Source organism: Ursus arctos, unplaced genomic scaffold, assembly GCF_023065955.2.
Source record: "Ursus arctos isolate Adak ecotype North America unplaced genomic scaffold, UrsArc2.0 scaffold_1, whole genome shotgun sequence".
Lineage (NCBI taxonomy): Eukaryota > Metazoa > Chordata > Mammalia > Carnivora > Ursidae > Ursus > Ursus arctos.
This window is the reverse complement of record NW_026622763.1, coordinates 33,679,143-33,701,150: the sequence shown is the minus strand read 5'-3', so window position 1 is coordinate 33,701,150 and position 22,008 is coordinate 33,679,143. Positions and strand designations below refer to the sequence as shown.

The window sequence follows — 22,008 nt, the reverse complement described above, 5'->3', positions numbered from 1 at the left end:
AGGGATGAGGTTTCCCTAAAATGGGGAGTATTATGTGGCATAATACTTCACAGGGACCTTCTCAATTCAGTATTATGCAGTTACCAGTGGAAATCGGCAAGTATCTGGGGAGCTGAGGTCATTGAAAGAATTTACTGCCATTCTGATCTATATATTTTGCTATTGTCCCTCCTTTTATATTTGACCCTACTTTAAATGCCACATGCAAAATATTGTCAGCTGTCACTACTAACACTTCCATGGTCTGTAGTGGAGTTCCCTTCAGTTCTTTATCCTCTGCCAATCCCACGTCCTGACATTGTTTCCAGTCTGACATACTCAGCTGCCAGGCCCAGGAAACATTTTTATCCTCCATTGTCACTGCCAAAACGAAGGAGTTGCATTTTTGACATGCTGAATTTAACATTTCTACTGGACATTCACGTAGAGAGATTAAGTAGACTATTTCGTCTGAAGTTCAGAGGACAGGTCTGAGCTGCTGAATTTGGTTGTTGCCAGTATACACGTGGTATTTAAAAGCAAGAGACTAGATGGGGTAGTCAGGGGAGTCAAAGCCCTGGGGTGATTTTTGGGGGAGGAAGAAGAGGAGGAACCAGCCAAGTAAATGAAAAAAGAATGATCTAGCGAGGAAGGAAGAAAACTTGGAGACTCTGGTATCCCTGAGACAGTTGAAGTTAGTGTCAAAGATGGTGGTGAGTCAAAGCTATAAAATGTTAGTGATGCCTGCAGATGGGCCATTGGAGGTCATTTTTGACTGTGATAAGAGCAGATTTGGTCAAAGGAGGTGGACACAGTTCTCTTTGGATTGGATTTAATAGAGAATGAAGAAAAAAAGAGTAGAAGACTGTGGGAATAGATAAGGAGAGCAAAGAAACAGGGAAGAAGCTGGTGGGAGAAGTGGAATCAAGAGAAGATAATATCCAGATGTGACTTTTAAAGGCATTTAAAAGGGAACAAAACATTTTTATCCAGTTCATGTCTCCTAGTGTCCTGCAGTGTCTTCTCATCATGATGAAAAAGAAAGAGACTGGTAGGATACTAGGTAGACCTAAAAACAATGCTGCAGCCTCCACAGGGACCTTCTCAATTCAGCTATGCAGTTTCTCTTTCCTTCTCCCAGAATCGGAAGCACACCTGGAAGATTCAGAGGTCAGCAAGTTTAATAAGAAATTCTTCACATAAGATCCCGACGATGATAATCCCATCCTTCCATGCCAACTCTGCTGTTTCTCTGACATCCTTTCTATTATCCATATCCTCCCTTTTAATTCAAAGAGTAGGACAGATTGGGTGACCCTCCAAAGCATCACTGATTCCCATTATGCTCTGTCCCCTAAGTGCCCATTCTGTCTTCAGGGGTACTGAAGTAGAATCCAACAGTTTGGAACCTGATTTCCTCATTCAGTCATCATTGCAATATCCCACTAACGTCATAATCCACCATTAGACTATCCCATTGAAGTCATAACCCATTGTTATTGCAGAGCTCAGTGAAAGAAAGAATTAAGATTTAAAAAGGCCTCAACTTCGTGGCATAATTACAAACAATGTCAGGAAAGTATTGGTTGGAAGCTAAATAATGTTATTAGATTTTTTTAAAGATGTCAATAGACTTCTATCTGCTATAGCAAAACACATTTCTTCTGAAAAAGAAAATGCAAAACAGTAACATATATCCTGGCTCTTATCTCGGATAGTGAATTAAATTGTGTAAAAGCAGCTCTCACTCTCTCTCTGTATCCCCCCATCCACAACATCATTGTAATGAGCCTTAGCTATTGCCACCTGACAGAGCAAACATTCTTAGACATTTCCTGTTAGGTTCGATGTTGGCTTTGGCTGTGGAAGCAGTTGCTTTCATTTCTGGTGGTAGACTGGCATTGGTTGGGAGTGGGGGTGAAGTCTTGTTCAGTCATGAAGTGTCACTTGATCTGACAGAGGAATTTCTAGGGCTGGAAATACAGCAGGTGCAACAGGACACTAAGGAGATATGTCAAGTTAAAATCTAGTTCCTGGCGGTTTACATGGGTTCTGGAGTATTTCACTGATTGTAGTTATTTCTCATGGCATTTGGTGTCTGTTGGTGAGTGATGATGAAGAAATTAGCTTCCATCATGGCCAGGTCATCATGTAATATAACCTATTAGAGAAAGAAAACTGATAGAGCCCTGATATTTTACTGGAGAAGTGTAACTTTCCACAAGAGCCTTTCAAGTAAAAGTTTGCTGACATTGACTATATCATTTTCTTTAAATGTTACAAATTTTCTCTTCCTTCAATTATCACAAAATCTTCCCTCCCACTTTTCTTGAGTGTCATAATTTTTTTAACTAAGAGGGTCATAGATTATAACTATGTATAAGAGAAGGCCCATAATTTTGCTATGTTAACGAATCTAGAATGGTAGCTTTAGTAAATCAGTTAGATTTAGTTTTGATTCTATGTTATGGTCTTATTTTCCGCAATATATAAACTGTACATCATTTTAGGGAGTGGAAATTAATCTAAGTCAGAAAGAAGTAAAAAGCAGCCCACATGGTCTGCCTTTGTCAAGGAGACAGACATTTTTGATACTGTTCTTAGGGGAGTAAGAAGATTTTAATAGAATATAATAGCTCTCTGGAGAGAAGAACACATTTCCTATATGATGAGGGTGGTTATGCATTATATCTGCAGAGGTTTTTCCTTAAATCCAGATTTCAGATCTGCTAAGGGGGCCCTGGGAAGAGACCACTGTGCGGTAGAGGCAAGAAAGGAAGATTGGTTCACATTTTCCCAAGAGGTAGACAAGACAACAGAATTTCAGTATCCACCAGGTATCCGTCAGATGGTGGCAATTTTCAGCAACAACATAACAGGGACATATCAGTGACAGATTGAATCGGTTATCTAGAGATGAAAGGCTCCCCAGACCCTCGTTTCCTCTTGGATTCAGCTTTTGATTGCTTGCTTTGTCCTTTGTATCTCTTTTTTTCACTATCTTGTTGGTTCTTTCTCTTCTTTTTCAGAACCTTAAGCTTATCTTTTAAACTGATTTATTTTGGGTTTTGTGGCTTAGGGAGCAGCTGAAACTAACAGGAAAAATATAAAGAACAAACCTAGGTATTTTCTTATTGTCAAAGAACAGATGCTGTGGCAGGTGCTACTGGTAAGATATTATAATCAAACAGGCACGAAAATGTAGAATTTCATTTCTGCATCTTAAGACAATGCTCTCAACTTGCTGATTCATTCATGTGATTAAGGGCAAATTAATATTTTGGAAATTTGCCCACAGTCTATAAGATAGTGATATGTGGCAAAATCCTTTATGTACTCCCATAATGCAGATTCGACTGAAATGAATGATATTCACCTCTTAATTAAGTCCTTCTCACATTACCTTTCATGCCATAGTGAAATAAGAGTTGCTCTCTGCTCTCAAAGAAGAGGGGTATGTAATCATTCAAACTAATCTCAGTAGCCAAAAGAGTGTCTGGTTTTGATAAATCCCTGTGTTTTGATTATAAGCAGACTATTCAGGTTTTTTGCTTGAACATTTGTCTTTAGTCTGGCGTAACACTTCTCTCTGTAAGTTGCTCATATCTCAAATATTCTCTTTGGCTTACTCTATGTTTTTATTCTTGGGGCCAAAAAGATACCTGTTAGTTCCTTTTAATGGCTCTTTTGGCTATTTCTCAGATACTCAGTTGTCCATTTTTTAGTAAACTGTTGATAATGGGATTTAATCCAGGTCTTTCGCCCAGAGAAGTTGCTGTGTACTGGGTCACAGTTGTTCAGGCTGTTTAGATACCTGATCTACAGTATGGGCTGAGCAGGTATGTGGTCCATAATTTGGGGCTGCCACTGAATCTTCTGATCTTAGAAAAAAAGATACTGGGTGTCTTGGTTTTTTGAGCAAGACTATTCCCAGAAAAGTCTGTCTTTCTTCTTCCTTTCTTTCTCTTTTTTCTTTTTTCTTTTTTCTTTCTTTCTTTCTTTCTTTCTTTCTTTCTTTCTTTCTTTCTTTTCTCTCTCTCTCTTTAAAAAGTTTCTTGATTTAGCAACAGATAAAATTTCTAGTATAGCTGCATCAGTTTATTCAGTAAGACTGCTAATTAGATCATTTTGTTGTTAATATGTACTCACCTTTCATCTTACCCAGATTTATGTGTTTAAGATACTTGAAGACTTGGCAGTAGTGGTATCTTTAAAGATTAATTATCCTTACAAACAGTCTCAAATGATATCCATGATTTTTTTGGGTCATCAGAATTCAAATGAAGTTGGGGCCTATTAGTAATTTTCTTTCTTCCAGCCTGTCTTTAGGCTGATGGAAATGCTCTGGGAAATGTGTCCTCACAAGTGCAATTGGAGCTTTTCTTGGGGAACATTGAAAGATCTTTGGAGGTTGGGCAATAGATTCACTTTCATTTGTCCATTTATCTGACTGGAAGAGAGCTGAGAGAAAAATTGATTCAAGCAGCAACTATTGTGCCAGTGCCATAGTTCTAGTTACTGTATCTTTGTGATCTATTTTAAAATCAGGAAGTGTGATGACTCCAGCTTTGTTCTTCTTTCTTAAGATTGCTTTGGCTGCTCAGGGTCTTTTATGATTCCATATGAATTCTAGAATTTTCTCTGTTTTGGGGGCACGTGGGTGGCTCAGCCGGTTAAGCATCTGCCTTCAGCTCAGGTCATGATCTCAGAGTCCTGGGATCAATCCCTATGATGCACTCCCTGCTCAGCAGGGAGCCTGCTTCTCCCTCTGCCTCCCCCCCCCCCCAGTGGTCTCTCTCCATCTCCCTCTCTCTCTCTCTCAAATAAATGAATAGAATTAAAAAAGAAAGAATTTTCTCTGTGTCTGTGAAAAATGCCATTGGGATTTTGCTAGGGATTGCACTGAGTCTGTAGGTAACTTTGAGCAGTGTGGGCATTTTAACATTGTTAAGTCTTTTAATACATAAACATGAAATGTTTTTCCATTTTTGTGTGTGTTCTTCAGTATCGTAGTTTTCAATGTATGTCTTTCACCTCCTTAGTTAAGTGTTTATTTGTAGGTATTTTATTCTTTTTCATGCTATTGTAAATGGAACTGTTTTTTATTTCCTCCTCTTTATTGTTCATTGTTCATTGTTATTGTATAAAAATGCAACTGATATTTAAATGTTGATTTTGTCCTGCAGCTTAACTACATTTATTTATTAGTTCTAACAGTTTTACTGTGGCATCTTTAGAGTCCTCTACATGTAAGATCATATCACCTATAAGCAGAGATAATTTTACTTCTTTTTTTCCTATTTGGATACCTTTTATTTCTTTTTTCCCCCTAATTGTTCTGGCTAGGACTTCAGTACTGTGTTGAATAGAAGTGACAAGAGTGAACATCCTTGCATTCTTTTTGATCTTAGAGAAAAAATTTTTGGTTTTTACCATTGAGTATGATGTTCACTGTGGACTTTTCATATTTGGCCTTTATGCCTATAAAAATTCCTTCTCTACCTAGCTTATTAAGATTTTTTATCATGAAAAAATGTTCAATAGAGGGCCCAGAAATAAACCCATGTGCTTATGGCCAACTGATTTTTGATAAGGGTGTTAAGAATACACACTAGGGAAAAGATAGTCTCTTCAACAAATGGTGCTGGGAAAACTGGGTATCCACATACAAAAAATGAAATTGGGCCCTTACCTTCCACCATATACAAAAATCAATTCAAAATGGATTAAAGATTTAAGCATAAGACCTGAAACTGTAAAACTCCTAGAAGAAAAAATAATGGAAAAGCTTCCTGACATTGGTCTTGACAATGATTTCTTGGATATGACACTAAAAGCACAAGCAGCAAAAACAAAAATAGACAAGCAGGATGACATCAACTAAAAACCATCGATAGAGTGAAAGAAGCAACCCATGAAATGGGAGAAAATATTTGCAAACTGTAGATATGATAAGGGGTTAATATTCAACATATATAAGAAATTCCTATAACTTAATAGCAACCCCCAAAAAACCCTATTAAAAAAATGAACAAAAGACTAGAATAGACATTTTTCTGAAGAAGACTTATAAATGGCCAACAGATACATATGAAATGTTTGACATCACTAATCACTAGGGGAGAATGCAAATCAAAACCACCATGAGATAAGGCATCACATTTGTCAGGATTAAAGAAAAACAAAAGATAACAAGTGTTGATGAGTCTGTGAAGAAATTGTAACACTTATATATGTTGATGGGAATATAAAATGGTATAGCCACTGTAGAAAATAGTATTAGGGTTTGTCAAAAAATTAAAAATGTAACTACCATATAATCCATCAATCCTATTGGGTAGATAACCAAAATAATTGAATTAAGAAACTTCAAGAGATATCTGCACCCCATATTCACTGCAGAATTATTCACAATAGTCAAGATATATTGACAGATGAAGGGATGAACAACTGTGGTATATCCATACAATGGAATATTATTTGTCATTAAAAAAGAATGAAATCTTGCCATTTGTGATAACATGGATGGACTTTGTGGGTATTATGTTAAGTGAAAGAAGCCAGTCACGGAAGGACAAATAGTGCATAATTCCAATTACATGAGGTATCTGAAATAGTCCAATTCATAGAGAGTAGTAGAATGGTAGTTTTCAGGGCCTAGGGACCAGAGGAAATGGGGAGTTGCTGTTCAATGGGTGTAAGTTTCATTCATGCAAGATGAATAAGGTTTAGAGGTCTGTGTACAGCATTATGCCTGTAGTTAACAATACTGTATTACCCACTGAACAATTTGTTCAGGCATAGCTCACGTTAAGTGTTCTTATGACAATACAAGAGAAAAGAAGAAGAAGGAGTCATATAGTGACGAGGAACACAAGGCTTGTTGTCAAGGCAACCTTGCTTCAAAGCCCAGCTTACCACTTACTAGCAATGTGACTTTGTCTTTCGGAGACCAAGTTCTCTATTCTGTAGGATAAGGAATTGGCAGAGCTATTGTCAAGGAGCAGGTGCAATAAAAAGCATACCTCTCGCAGTCTTGGCTGGGAATTTTCTCCCTCTCTTCTTTCCCTCTCTGAGACTCAGTTTCCTCGTTTGTAAAATGGAGAAAATTACAACTACTTCCCAAGTAGAGAATTTGAACTTATCCATGGTAATGGGTCGTTACTCAAGAAATAAGTATTCCACAGAAGACTGTGTCTAACCCACCCTCCCCACTTCCACTTTACAGACAAATTGAGGCCAAGTGAGAAGTGGTGCCGGGGGAGGCTGGATGCAGACATATTGGCCAGTGCTCATTTCACTCTGTTATTATTGACCACTTAAACATTCTAGATAACCTGGTTTGGGGGTTTAGAGACTAAGTTTTAAGCCATGTGATGAACAGACTGGTTGTAGTACTAGACTTATATGATATCAAGAAATATTTGGAAATGGCTTACTGGACATCCAGTTTTACCAGAAGACAAATCAATGTGCTGTGAATATAAAACTCAATTTTAATTTAAAGGAATGGTTTAAGTGTAGTTTTAAAAACTGCTTCAAACCATTTTCTTCGGCTATCTTTTTTTTCTCTCTTTTTTTCTTTTTTTGAGTACCATCGGTGTTGGCTAATATAATTTTGTCTCAGTGGATTCTTTACTAGGTGTCTCTTTACCTTGAAAAGCCAAATAATACCCTCATTCTGCATGACACTGATACCAAGTCAGATAAAAAGGGTTTCATTGCAAGGCTAAGAAAGAGCTAATTTTCTAAAATTGGAACATTATCTGTCATGTGTTACTACTCTGTAATTATGACTATTATTCTCATTGGGAAAAAAGATATTTCAGGAGGGGAAAAGATTTTTATAAGAGGCTTTTAATATAAATGGGCAATTATATTAAAATACTGACTTTCATACTTAGACATTATGTTGTAGATACATTATATTATATTTGATGTAAATTTAGTAAATGATATGCACGTGAAAACCTAAAATATAGGAATACTACTCCCTTAAATGAAAAGCATGAATAGTTTGGCAAAATAGGTTTTTGAGAAACGGATTCATGACTTCTATGCTTACAGAGATTTTATTGTTAATAATGCATTGTGTTTTTCTTTTCTGGTGAAGAATGAATCATTTTCATTTGGCGATGATTCTGAATTTCTTTTTTGCAAGAATGATTATGCTTTTTTAAATCGTGTGTGGGGCTGAACAAAGGGCAGTGGTAAAAATAAAAATTATAACCATGATTCATCTTTTTCTAGAATAAAAAGACAATAGTATAAATTATGAGGATGCTATCGGTTTTGCTTTGAGTGATATGGACAAGGAGAGTTCACAAGTGGGTAGAAAGTCTGGACATAGAAGGAAATAATTGTTAATCTCTCTGAGTTTAAGAAGTTTACATTGAATAGGTACAGAATCTTCCCAGCATAATTCACCTCAAATGTTATTTATAGCATGAGAATATCCAAGACTTGTAGGCCAGAAGGTTACACAGTTTTGGAGCCCTTTTAAAGAAAAATAATAGAAGATTAAAGCCTACAGAATGAGAACCAAAGATGATATTTATTTGGGTGAGGAGACAAATTAAAACATTATAAATTTAACAAATGACAAATAATACAAATACACCCAGAAAAACATATTTTTAAATTATAACTGTCTGACACATCTTCACGATACCTTTTTTCTTTACATTTTAGCAGATTAAATTTTGATTGCTTTTTCATGTGACATGATTTTTGTATTATCATTTTCTATGGGGAGAGTATGAACATAATTCAGTGTTTCACTAAATATGGGTTATTGAGATTTGTTTGATGGTTTGATAGGATGCTTAAGTATGACCACACACAAATGTATTGCTGTGTATTTCTGCTACCAGATATGTCCTTCAAACACAAGACTTCTGATAAATTCAATTTCACATAAATCCCAGAAAAAATGTGTTTTATCTATAATTATGTACTCTGTGTTACTGAGACTTCCCCAAGATGTGAGAACTTCTGTTTTAATGAGGATGATAAATAGATGCTCTACTTAGAATTGTGCTCATTTGATGATTGGAAGAATTTTTTACAGATTAGCTTTTGGTTCTGTACAATTCAAAATTTATTTTTCCTATTTTCCACATACTTCTAGTGCTGGATGCTGTATGGGAAAAAGTTTGTCTCAATATGACCTCTGTATTGGTCCCTCCTAGTATGACTCAGTGGGCAAAACAAGTATTTCTGGAAACCATTCCTACAATGGGATAGCTCAGAATAATTTACCTATATAAAAAAACAACTGTGGGCAACATAAATATATTCCACTAACCCAAATTAAATGTATCTCAACTCAATTTCCTTTTGGCTGGATCCCCAAAATGCTGATAGCCAGTCCGATGCCACCTGACATGAGAGAAGTATGATGGAGCAGTCAGAATGGAAAGATCCTAAATAATTTTGGTTAAAGAAAAAATCTCATTTTTGCAAATGTTACAAAAACATATTGCTACCATTTCTCTCAGGGCCATGAAGGAGGTCTATGCATGTTAAGTGACTCTAAAGCTTAAACTGTATTTACTTTACCAGAGATCTGCCTGGGCTCCCAGGTATGGTGGTCATATGCCAAGGGATGCATGTGTGCCTAATGGATAGACATGAAGAAACATCATGGGGAAATTTCTTTTTTTTTTTTTTTTATTAATAATGATTTTTCATTATATTATGTTAGTCACCATACAGTACATCCCCGGTTTTTGATGTAAGGCTCGATGATTCATTAGTTGTGTATAACACCCAGTGCACCATGCAATATGTGCCCTCCTTACTACCCATCACCGGTCTATCCCATTCCCCCACCCCCCTCCCCTCTGTAGCCCTCAGTTTGTTTCTCATAGTCCATAGTCTCTCATGTTTCATTCCATGGGGAAATTTCTTATTCTAAACTGTCACCTTCACCAAAGACTTGCACCGGACCATTAGCAATTCATTTCTGTCTCTTCATCCTTGGCCTTTCCCTCGATAGAGTCCTCTTTTGAAAATGCTACATCTCTTAGGAGGAGTGGCATGTACTCTTTGCGACCTTCCTTATCAGAGCGCTTTCCTCATTTTCTTTCTCCCCTAAGTAAAGGTAGGCATTTATGGGAAGTTTGGGTATTGGGCCAGGAAAAGGGCCCAGCAAGGGAGCACAGTGATGGAGTGAGCAAGGTAGATAGGGTTTTGTCATAGTTGCTGCAGCAGCATCATGCCAGCTCTAGAGCTTTCTGAGCCTTTGTTGTTACGCACGTGTGAGCATAATTGTGTCATATGTGTCTATGTGCATTTTTTCCCTTTGTTCATTTTTGTACGTAGCTGTCCCATTTTTTCAGTGGATTTTACATTCATAAAAAATAGGAACAATGTCAGCTGCACCTTTATTATTCTCTGAGGAGGGATCACCTACTCATGAGCAGGGCTGCTGCTAGACAGGAAATGCCACAGGGTGCTGGCCATACATTTGGTATTCTCAATTCACTCACATATTAGCTTTTGTTCTCTGGACCCATTTATCTCTCATGGTCCCTACTGCCCTCATGTTCTTTTTAAAGTAATGTATATATTTCCAAGCAGAAATCTTTTAAGCTAAAGATTTAACAGAAACCCAACTGATGAAATAGATACAGCCTTCATCAAAGCAGGGGCTGGGACCTAAAAGCCTGGTCACTTGGTCTCCTTCTTCCCTTTTGGCAGGTCCCTGAGTGGACTTCAGAAGCCCTTAGAGCTCCCATCGAACAAAAAAAAAATTTTTTAAGATTTTTAAAAAAATTTATTTGACAGAGAGAGAGACAGCCAGCGAGAGAGGGAACACAAGCAGGGGGAGTGGGAGAGGAAGAAGCAGGCTCCCAGCGTAGGAGCCTGATGTGGGGCTCGATCCCAGGACCCGGGGATCACGCCCTGAGCCAAAGGCAGATGCTTAATGACTGAGCCACCCAGGCACCCCCCCCCATTGAACAAAATTTTAAAACCTTGGTGTAGAAAAATGATTCCTAGACAGAGAATCAGAAAATCTGGGTTTTTATTGTGATTTGCATTTCTGCTAGTAGGGTGATAATAGGCAAATCATTAATTGCTGTAATCCTCAGTTTTTGCATTTGTAAAAGTGGATAATAATATATTGCTTACTCAGCTTATATTAAAGTGAGGTTAATGAGAGCCAAATGGTTCAGGTATGTGAAAGCTCTTCAAAGTGCTCTACACTTATGATCGATTATAGTGTTATTCCCTTAACCTTTCTAATAAAATCATCATTTAGAGTATTAAAAATCACAAAATCATGAACAATCACATCTGAGTTATCTCTGCTACTCTGTGTCCTTGATATTCCAGGTCCCAGGTCAGTGGCCACCCACTCCCTGTTCATATTGGCAAGAACACCGTGAAAATGAGTTTGGCATTTCCCAACATGTAGTGGGAAAAAAAGCCCACATACAGTGACGTGAAGGACAATGACTAAGCACAGCAAGAAAGAGATGAAAAATCATAATGGACTATAAACTTTTCTGGTATTGGCAGATTTCTGCTGTGACTAACAAAGCACGGATGACACTGTTTGTATAATATGACATACAGAAACAAAATATTTGGGAGTGACAAATTAATCTCATTTTCAGTTTGTGCTCAAGTGTGTCTGATTGTAAAGTCCACATTGTAAAATGGCAGATTATAAGAAGACCTAAAAGAAAGCAGAATAAAAAAGAATAGGCAAGGAAAAGTGAATACAAAGTATTTGTGGGCTAGTTAGCTTGAAGAAAAAACCCTGAAGAGTGATTTAACAATTGGCTTTTAGGACACAAAGAGATTTATTACATAGATTGCAGTGTATGGCTGGCTCCTCACAAAGAATTCACAGGTCTGTTGGAGCTCACAGAGCCTGGCCTTCAGGGAAAGGCATAGAAAATGGAAGAAGGAAAGCCTCCTGTGAGAAACATTGACCCCTCTGCCATCAAATCCCTTTAGTACCTAAATCATTTCAAAGAGATAAAAATATCACTCATCCTTAGAGACATATACTTGATCCTATATGGGATTTAGGATGGAATGACATGGAGGAACTGGATTAGAAGCATGATCTTGGAGAAGGGCTGATGATTGATGCCAGTGAATCAGAGCCAGGAGGTGGGGAGAGGTAAGTGCTTAGCAGCTCTTCAGAAATTAGAGAACCCACTTCAGTTACCTGAAGAGATTGATCTCCATACAATGCAGATAAGGAAGAAAAGCCCCATAATAAGCAACTTTCCTTAATTGACATGTGGGATGGCCCTGGAAGTCAGAGAAGCTCAACCTACATCAAGATAAGCTTGGTTTGTGGTCAGACTAAAGGGCTTGCCTTTGGTTGTTTCAGGTTCTTAGGAATGATTTCCAGACAGGGAAGTACTCAAAGGGAGAAAAGATACACAAAGCACAAAGTGTCCTCTCTGGGTTTGTAGACTTCGCACATTGTTAATGTAAAGGATTCAGCACATATGGTAGAGTCGGTGCACATGGGATGAATCTGTATTCAGACTTCTTCAGGTCAGTGTCCCATATACTGTTCACCCAAATCCCATATTCCAAGAAACAGGTTGGAACTGCATCTACCAGGAAGGCCAGATCCACCCATTGCTGGTCTCTTAGACCATAGACAGATTGCCTGGGTATGGTACTGTTTTCTGCCTTCATAAGTACTGGACACAGGCCTGATGCTTTCTAGATTACCAAACTTATTTGAGGAGAACAAACATGATCTAAAGAGTCAAAGGGGTGAGAAATGAGATTTAGCAGGTGTCATGTTTTGCTGTATTTTCCATTCATTTTTCTTTGGGGAAGGATTTTAGTTGTCACATGGTCTAGTTAAAAAAAAATTACAGAACTCTCTAGTACATAACCCTGGAGAACATTTTTCCTATCTACTTTTAACTATGACACAAAAGTTTAAGCAGCCAGTATCCCTTTTATAGTGAATTGTTAGAGGTTCTTTAAAAAACCACCAAGAGTTATGGTCACTGTGTCTTTACTACGTTCTTCCTTACTGTAGCTGGTGATAAAACATCGCCAAGAATGATCTAATGTGTACTTGTATCTCAAGTCCATGTCTGCACTGTATTAATGTAGGTAACATTCTGCTTTACAGAGTGGAGTAAAAATACATCACGGGTTAGTCCCAGAGAGTGTTTGCTTTTTGGGGTTTGGTTCTGCTCTTTATCAAGATTGCAGTGTATAAAGTTTAGATGTCCATGGTAGCATCAGTCAGAACTGAAGGAGTCTGTTACAACGCCATAAAGCACCACCACTTCAAGACACACGGGGGCCTTGACCAGTATAATCAACCTAGCTAACGGAAAAACTAGCACCTTAATGTGTAGAATGTTCTTTGCATGCAGTACATCACAGTCGCTTTTGATATTTCTGTATCTGGGTAATCCCAGCATGCAACTAGACTCCCAGGCATATAATTGGGATGCACTCTAGCCCATCAAACACTAGGTGGCATCTGTCTCTTTGTGCATCTGATGAGTAGATGGATAATGTTTCTGTTGGACTTATGCATTGAGAGGGCAGTAGACAGTAATTTGCCATCTATGTTCTTTTATAGATTTGTGTGAGCTAAGCTGGTACCTATGACTCGTAAACCAATATCAGTATTGCAAGTGAGATGCAGCAAATTTGATTGATAGAAATATTCCTTGTAAGAACAGCAGTTGCTAGGGGATATTACAGCCTTTCCACCTTGGGCATCAGATAATCTAGAGAGTTTTAAAAATTCGTGACCTCATGAAGATAACCAAAAGGATTGCTTGAGAATGAATAAGACCATTTAATGGGTTGAAAATTATATGTCATTATACTTACATAAACTTTGAATGATAACAACTGGAGGTGTGATATTAATTTCTAATGCCCCATTAGTCAAATTTGGTAAGACTGTGTCATCAAGTATAGCTCAGGGAATAATATCTGTTCTGAACCACTCTGTTTTTCTTAAATTTTTAGTTTCTAGGAATTCTACTAAAAGTGATTAATGCTCCTCTCTTCCATGGCTAAGCTGTCAATGTCATATGCTTGAACCAGGAGCCTGTGCTCTTCTGCGATGTCTCTTGTAAAATCCTTGTTGCTTGTTAACTCTCCCTGCAGGTCCTTTCCTCTTGCCCACAACTCTGCAGCTCTCTGTATTTTTCCTCTGAGCACACTGTAGCAGAATGGTTGCCTCTCCTTTTGGCCCCTTTGTGGCATTCGGAGAGGCAATTTAAATTTTGCCTCTTTTGGTAGAACTTCTGTAACTTCCCGGAGACAAGCCAGAAACTGGCCTTCTATTTTATAGAAATGTAGCTGTCAAGTTCTGCTATCAAGGCGAATACACTTATAGACAGATCCTGTATAGTTGGGTGCAGGGGCTATTATAAAGAATGGGCCCACTACTGACTCTAATGGTCTCTTAGCCTTGCTTTGTTCCTATATTTTCATTGTGACCTTAATAACCGTCATGTCATGATATTACTTTAGGAGAGGAAAAGAGTACTTTTCAAAACTGTGATCAAAGTGAACGTCAGAATCTCTTGCTAATGGCCCAGTCATCTTTCTGCAATCAGAAACAGCTCAGGTATTTTACTCTTTAATAGTTTCCTTCTACATGAGCACAACCACAAGAGTCTCCATTTGTACCTCCCAGCTGGGAACTAAAGGGGATTGTTTAGACTGCTGGTGTTGCTCCTGGGAGATGGGGTGGGAGGGCTGGCATCATGCTGGTATTGGCAGAGCGTGCAGTTTGATTCATTTAATATGTATGATGGTATGTACTCTGTATTGAGGATGGTGTGTTTTAAAACAGACAGGGAGCTAAATAAACTCACAAATACAATTATAAAATATTGGGCTAGGAAATTTTAACATGGTAATAATGTGAATTTCCATTAGTAGGTATCCTGTACAGCTTTAAAGAGTAAGTCTCTTATTAGAATGTTGCAAATTTTACAGAGAATTTTGAGAATAGATGAATAGCATCTATATAAGGAAAATCTGAAAATCCTTGACGAAAGCACTGATTGCCAAATGCATTTAAAATGCTCTGTAAGGGAAGGGAGAAGGATGAAGAAAACCTTATATAAAACAGAGAAGGGCAAACAAAGACTTGCTAACATTCTCATGGCCATTATCAATCTTTTTTTCTAGGGCTAATGCCTGTATACAAGACATGTACATTCATCTACCCATGACATCTGTGCAGAGCATGGCACAGCGTATCTCTAAGTCTATAATTGCTTGCCACTCTGTGCTGGGGAAAATGAACTCCTGATATTTGGGAAGAAACAGACTTTGCTTTTTTGGCAGAGTGATGGTATGCTTGCCATTTAATGTTCTTAACTACTTTGGAGACAAATAAAGGAATAGAAAAAAACTATATTTCTATTAGTATTAGCTACTTACAGAAGCAGAGATATTATTTTTGAAAAAAACATATTTGGTTCATAAATGTGCTTTGTAGGAAAAGTTCCAACGGCAAGCTTGCAAACATTCAGGATGGCTTTTAACACTTGACTTGCTAGAAGATACAAAACTACTGGAGTTCTCAAGGTTTTTATTGTTTATGAGGGAAAAGATGAGCAGACTTCAGTATCAGCTTTTCAGTGGAAAACACATCAGTCTATGCTGGGATAATCAAATTCTCAATCAGTGAAAGCCTTTGAGGTTCTTGAAAACAAACAAAAAAAACCATGAACCCGTGCTCTTGATGGTTTTTCTTTCTTTTTTTTTTTTTAAGATTTTATTTATTTATTCGACAGAGATAGAGACAGCCAGCGAGAGGGGGAACACAAGCAGGGGGAGTGGGAGAGGAAGAAGCAGGATCATAGCAGAGGAGCCTGATGTGGGGCTCGATCCCATAACGCCGGGATCACGCCCTGAGCCGAAGGCAGACGCTCAGCCGCTGTGCCACCCAGGCGCCCCTCTTGATGGTTTTTCTGATACATTTCTTTCTTTGTCTTTAAAGCCATACATACTCCCTCTCCAGTTAATACATCTAGTTTGCTCCCCTTTGTATGGCCCACATCAGCCATTGCTGAGGAAATACTGGTTTCTCTACTTTGTGACCCTGGTGGGAATCCAGGAGCTATACTGAAAATTAAATGCTGGTGGCCTCAGAGGAAATGCTTCTCTTGGTTCTGCTTTTGAAATTTGCACTTGATCAGTTTGATGATGCTACATTGCCAATACATTTTCTGGACTCTGCATGAAATGTCTTTCCTCACAAAGACAAATGCCTCCAATGAAAATAAAAGAAGAATTGGCACAAGCAGAATATTAGCCAGAGTGCATTATTAGTTGCCTTCAGCGTCTCCAGGGAGGAAATGCATTCAATAACAATTTAACAAATATTTATTTACTGAACACCTGCTTTATTCCAGGCACCGCACACACAGTGATAAATAAGATAGAAAAGGCCATGGCTTGACTGGGTCTTACATTCTAGTAGGGGACGATAGACAATAAGTAAGTAAATAAAAATAAAAGTTAAATAATTTAAAGTAGTATTAACAGCATTTTGTTCGAGTTATCTATTAGTGTTGTCGGGGAGGAAAAATAATCTTCCCTCTAACCCTTCTGAGTTCTTGGCTGAGGCCACCTGTAGTAAAAGACAGATTAATAAGGAAAACAAACAGAAGTTTATTAACATGTGTATCTCATGTATACTTGGGGGGATACCTAGAGAAACTGAGTAACTCCCTGAGGTGGTCCAAGCCACCAAATTAAATACCAACTTAAGCTAAATACCAAAGAAACATGTTATGGGGAAGGGAGGCCCGTTAGGAGGGCTTACCAAGAAAAGCACAGTAAACAAGAGTAAGGTTAGCTATGGAGATTTAAGGGAATACCTTCTTTATTGATAAAATTCTTTTGTGATTTATAGTCATCATTCTCTTTCTGGTACAGACAAGGAGACACTTACAAATGGGGATCTGCTTTATAAATATAACTTTCCCTTATAAAAGGGTTACTTCTATTTTCAGAAGTGTCTGCTATTTCTCAAACATAATCAGCTCAGAATTATCTTTATGCCAGAGGCATATTCTAGGGTGTGTATTCTGCTATTCTTTGCTGTATAATGAATCACCCCAAAACTCAGTGACTTAAAACAACTGTTTTGTTGTGTTTTTTATTTTGTGGGTCAGGAATATGGGGTGGCTTTGGCAGATCTGCAGTCTCTGATCCACATGGCATTGGCTGGGACACTAGGGTACCTTGTTGGGGGGGAGTGTCTACTTCCAAGATGGCGTTTGCACTCATATGTCCAGTGTTGCAGTCTTGATCTCTTTCTCTTGCCACGTGAGGTCTCATTCTCCAAGGCCTCTCCGAGTGGTTTGAATTTCTCACAAAATGGTTGTCTCAGGGCAGTCACATTTTTTACATGGTGTCTGACTTGCAAAAATCACAAAACAAAAGTTGTCAGGGAGTTAAAGGCAATCCTGGCAGTGATACAATGTAATTTTGGTGTATTCTACTGGGCAAACTAATCTCAGTGCTCACCTAAATTCAAGAGAGGGTTGAGAAAAAGACTTCACTTCTTTATTTTTTTTTTTAAGATTTTATTTATTTATTTTAGAGAGAGAGAGAGAGCAAGCAAGCGTGTGCACATGAGCAAGGGGAGGGGAAGGGGAAAAGCAAGCAGACTCCCCGGTGAGTGGGGAGCTTGGTTTGGGGCTTGATCCCAGAGATCATCACCTGAGCCGAAGGCAGATGCTTAACTGATTGAGCCCAGGCGCCCTTAGGTACCATTTCTTGATAGGTGAGTGGTAAAGTCATATTGTAGAGCAGGTAGGATGGGTAATATATTTGCATCTGTATTTGGAAAATACAATCTGTTACATGTGTGAAGAAAATTAGGCAGAGTGGGTGGGGCCAGAGGAAGACGGAGACTTATTTGTAGTAGGTTCTAGTTGAACAAGCTTGGAAAGAAATGGCCAATTTACATTCACCTTAATACCCCAGTGTCAGAGTTTGTGTAAGGAGCGGCATGCTAGAAGACAGAAATTCAACGAGTCTTATTTTTCCAACTTCTCTGAACATTTGCTTCAGTTCATTCTTAATCATTTACATTCTTCTTTTCTGTCTAATTATGGTCTAAAAGATGATAAATTTCAATGCTGACTGCTCAGATATGGTTGTTGTTTATGGTTCCTAAATCTCACATAAGCAAATGCGGACATACCAAAATTGATGTTGCCTGTAAATTCTCCTGATCCAAATAATTGGACCAAGGCTGTGGGTGTTGGCAGCATCGTGAATGATGGCGCAGAGAGCCCTTCAAAGCATTTTACAACAATGTCTATCACAATTAAGGAGTGTTTTGTCCCTTGATGTTTTTGCAAAGTCATTGCCGATTATTGACCACAACTTCTTACAAGCTTCCCAGGAAGTCATGTACACCACTGGCAGGTTATGAGGTTATGTTAAGTGGCTCAGCATTTAGGACACTTCTTCATGTATATTTTATTAAGTAAACTCTACGCGCAATGTGGGGCTCAAACTCACAACCCCAAGGTGAAGAGTTGCATGCTCCACTGGCTGAACCAGCCAGGTGCCCCCCAAAATCCTTCTAAGTCACCAGTCCTTGTTCTGCTTAACACCTGCAAGTAAACAGACTCAAAATGTGTTGCACAACATTCGCTGTGCCAGTGCTCTCAGGTTTCTTTTGGTGAGTAAGAATTTCTGGGGGACTTTTGAAATGCTAATTTCCAGGCCTTACCTTCAGAGATGCTAATTTAGTAAGGTTGGGCGGGAGCCCTGGACAGCTGTATTTTGAAACATTCCAAATCATTCAGAGGCAGATTTTCAAAGAATATACCATTCTGAGTTAATGGCTCAATGACGTGGTATCAGCAATATTTAAAAAAAAAATTTTTTAGGCCATGTAATATGAAATCCAGCATATGCTCAGTATATTCAAGGACTGTTGTTGCATTTGATTTCATTATAATCCTGACTGGCCTGAAGCTTCATTAATGCTATTCCATTTAAGTCCATTCAACAGTCATTCCTTAAGCACCTACAGGGGGTAAGAGACCATGCTAGGTGCAGAGTCACAAGGGTGGATAAGACATGATACTTGTTCCCAGGAAATCTACAATTTTGACTTTACATTTGTTAGTTTCTTTTCACTAATAACTATATTAGAGAATGACTTAATTACTGCTAGGGAAGTGAGAGATGGGAAAACATGGTATAGTTCAGCAAAATTCAGAATTAGAAAATTAGAGCCCCAATTTACCTTAAGTTTGTTTTTTGTGCCTTGAGCAAAGCACTGTGTATCTCAAGTCTCCACTTATTTTTTTATCTAAAATAAAGAGGTTAGATCATGTAATTTTGAAGTGTTTTTGTATATCTCAAGTTCATTCATTCTATATTAAGGATATTGTAACTTTATGCTAGAAAAGCAATAAACAGAGAACAAAAAATATAGGAATTGGTAGTAAGCACATGAAGAGATGCTCAACATCTTTGGTCATTAAATCATAGATAAATTAAAATCACAGTGAGATATCATGTCACATCCACTAGAACGACTATAATAAAAAAGACAATGACAAGTGTTGGAGAGGATGTGGAGAAACTGGAAATCGTCATACTTTGCTGATGGGAATGTAAATGATCTTTGTTGCTTATATTAATGATAACGTAGCCACCAAACAGCTGGGGGGTTTAGCCAGAGCAAAGTACATTGACAACTCATCAGTCCTTGCACCGTTAAGGGCCATGACATCCCTTCCTTGTGACCTGAAACCTGTTTTCTAACCTCATTTTCCTTCCAGAGTGGTTGCTTTCCATTGATTCCCTGGCTTTACACCTCAGTCTGGTATCTAAGCACATGGACAGCTCTCTGACTACACCCAGGCTTCTTTCTGGTGTTTTCTTTCAGAAAATCCTTTGGTTGATGTACTTGACTCCTGAAAAGCTAGCAGTGACTTCAGGATCCCGGAAATAAAGCACATCCAAGATTCTGACTCCTAGGAATTCTGATAGTAATTAATCTGAGTTCCTATCTTATAATTCAGTTGAGATAGTCAGTGTTTCTCAAAGGGTGATTCATGGACCACCGACATCAGAAATCACCTGATGGGGTTTACTGAAACTGTAGACTTCTCATTCTGTTCCAGAACAGAATATCCAAGGGTGGACCCTGGAGATTCTTAGATTTTCTCAAGTTTGAGAATCTCTGGGCTCGTTATCACAGTAAAATTCCATAGGACTTAAGCATTTGAAAAATGATAGACAAATAGCAGGACCCCCAAAGGCTCATGGATGTCAACAAAAAGGGAAACCTGAGGAGAACCACAAGGGCCTGTTGAAGCAGAGCATCAAGGATGCATTTTTAAGAGATGGCAGATCAGGGTAGATATTACATGTCACAGCTGCTGTTCCAACAAAGGATAGTCTGTATACATCTGTTGAATGGAAGTGGCTGCGATGTTCACATCAGGATTGATTTTTTACTCCTTTCCATTGGAATTTACTGAGCACTAACTGTATACTTACTAATGAGCTAACTGCTATTGAGACACATAGGACAGTACCAGGGCTTTGTCCTTGAGAAACTTGTGACTTAGTTGGAGAGCCACTTGGAGACAGTCCAAGGAGGGCAAGCAAGTGCTAAGATAGCATCAAATTCCATGAAAGAAACAGTGAAGGGAGAAAGTGCATATGATTGTGTTTTACAAATAGTGATTACTGCTATGATTGTCACTCTAGGCTCTGAGAGTTCAGGAAAGGTCACACCCACCCCTCATGTCAGGATCACTGTCAGAAGCATCAACTTGAACACAATTCCACTGTGTTTTCTCCTGTAGGCAGTGATGGGGCGATCTCATGAAATTTCCTTTGTCTATTGCTTTCATTGCATTGTTGAAGGGCAAGACAAGTCTTGTGCAACCTGCCAAAATGAATTACAATTCCCCTTGGACACCACTCAAATTAAATTCCTACTTCGTTAATTAATTTGTTGCTGTCCTTGTTCTACCTCTTGCCACTGTCTTTGTCCATATGGTGCTGGATTACAGTATCTAATAATCAGAGATAGGCATGCCTGGCACATAGTTAGAGCCCAGTAAATGTTTGTTATCACCACTATTATTGTTCTCATCATCATCTCCTCCAATGTGCGAAGTTATATAAGAAAACAAAGACCGATTTCTTCTCATGGAATCCTAGGGTTGGAGAAATTTCAAAGGTCGTATACTTTAATTCATTGACATTAGAATGCTCTCTACTATTTTTTTTTTTAAAGATTTGTTTATTTATTAGAGAGAGAGGGAGAGGGGGCAAGTGAGCAGGGGTAGGGGCAAAGAGAAAGGGAGAGAAGCAGATGCCCCGTTGGGCCAGCAGTCCAATGGGGGACTCTGTCTCACAACCCTGAGATTATGATCTGAGCCAAAATCAAGAGTCAGATGCATAACCGACGGAGCCACCCAGGCACCCTCTCTACTATGCTTCTGACAAGTATTCAGCCAAATACTCAGTCAGTCCTTCTGTTCTTTTCCCCATGTCCCTGTCTTCTGGGCCAGCTCAGAACACTACTGGAGAACATGAACAAAGCATGGGATGTGGTGTCCCAGAGTCTGAGTCCCATGAGGACCTGGGAACTTAGTTTATTCCCACATGCAAAGTTATCCATGGCTGCCATGTCACACTGTGGGTCCATTTCTCCTTTAGCAGAAACTGGGGTCTGGTACTCCAGCTTGATTTTGAAGCAAACTTTCACCTCCCTGTAATTCTCCTTTCTTCACTAGTACCTAGGGCAGGCGGTCAGTGCATTCCCCAGATATACTTCTGCTGGAGCTAGTGTGTGTGCATGCGTGCGTGCGTGTGTGTGTGTGTGTGTGTGTGTGTGTTTGCCAGTTGGGGGGGGGGTTGTATAAGCAGAAACAGGTTCACAGGCTCAGAGGAGTTGGCCTCTGGTCAGAACATCTAGATTCACATCTTAGCTCAGACTTGCTTGTGGCTTGGGGCTGCTCACTTAATGGCCTGAACCTCAATCTTCCCATCTCTAAA

General features: G+C 38.7%; 1 pseudogene; it reads right to left on the bottom strand.

Annotated features, from left to right (window-relative positions):
• The window catches only part of LOC113248394 (60S ribosomal protein L35-like), a 36,284-nt pseudogene extending 17,946 nt beyond the window's left edge, over positions 1-18,338 (bottom strand).
• Between the last annotated feature and the right edge of the window lie 3,670 nt (positions 18,339-22,008).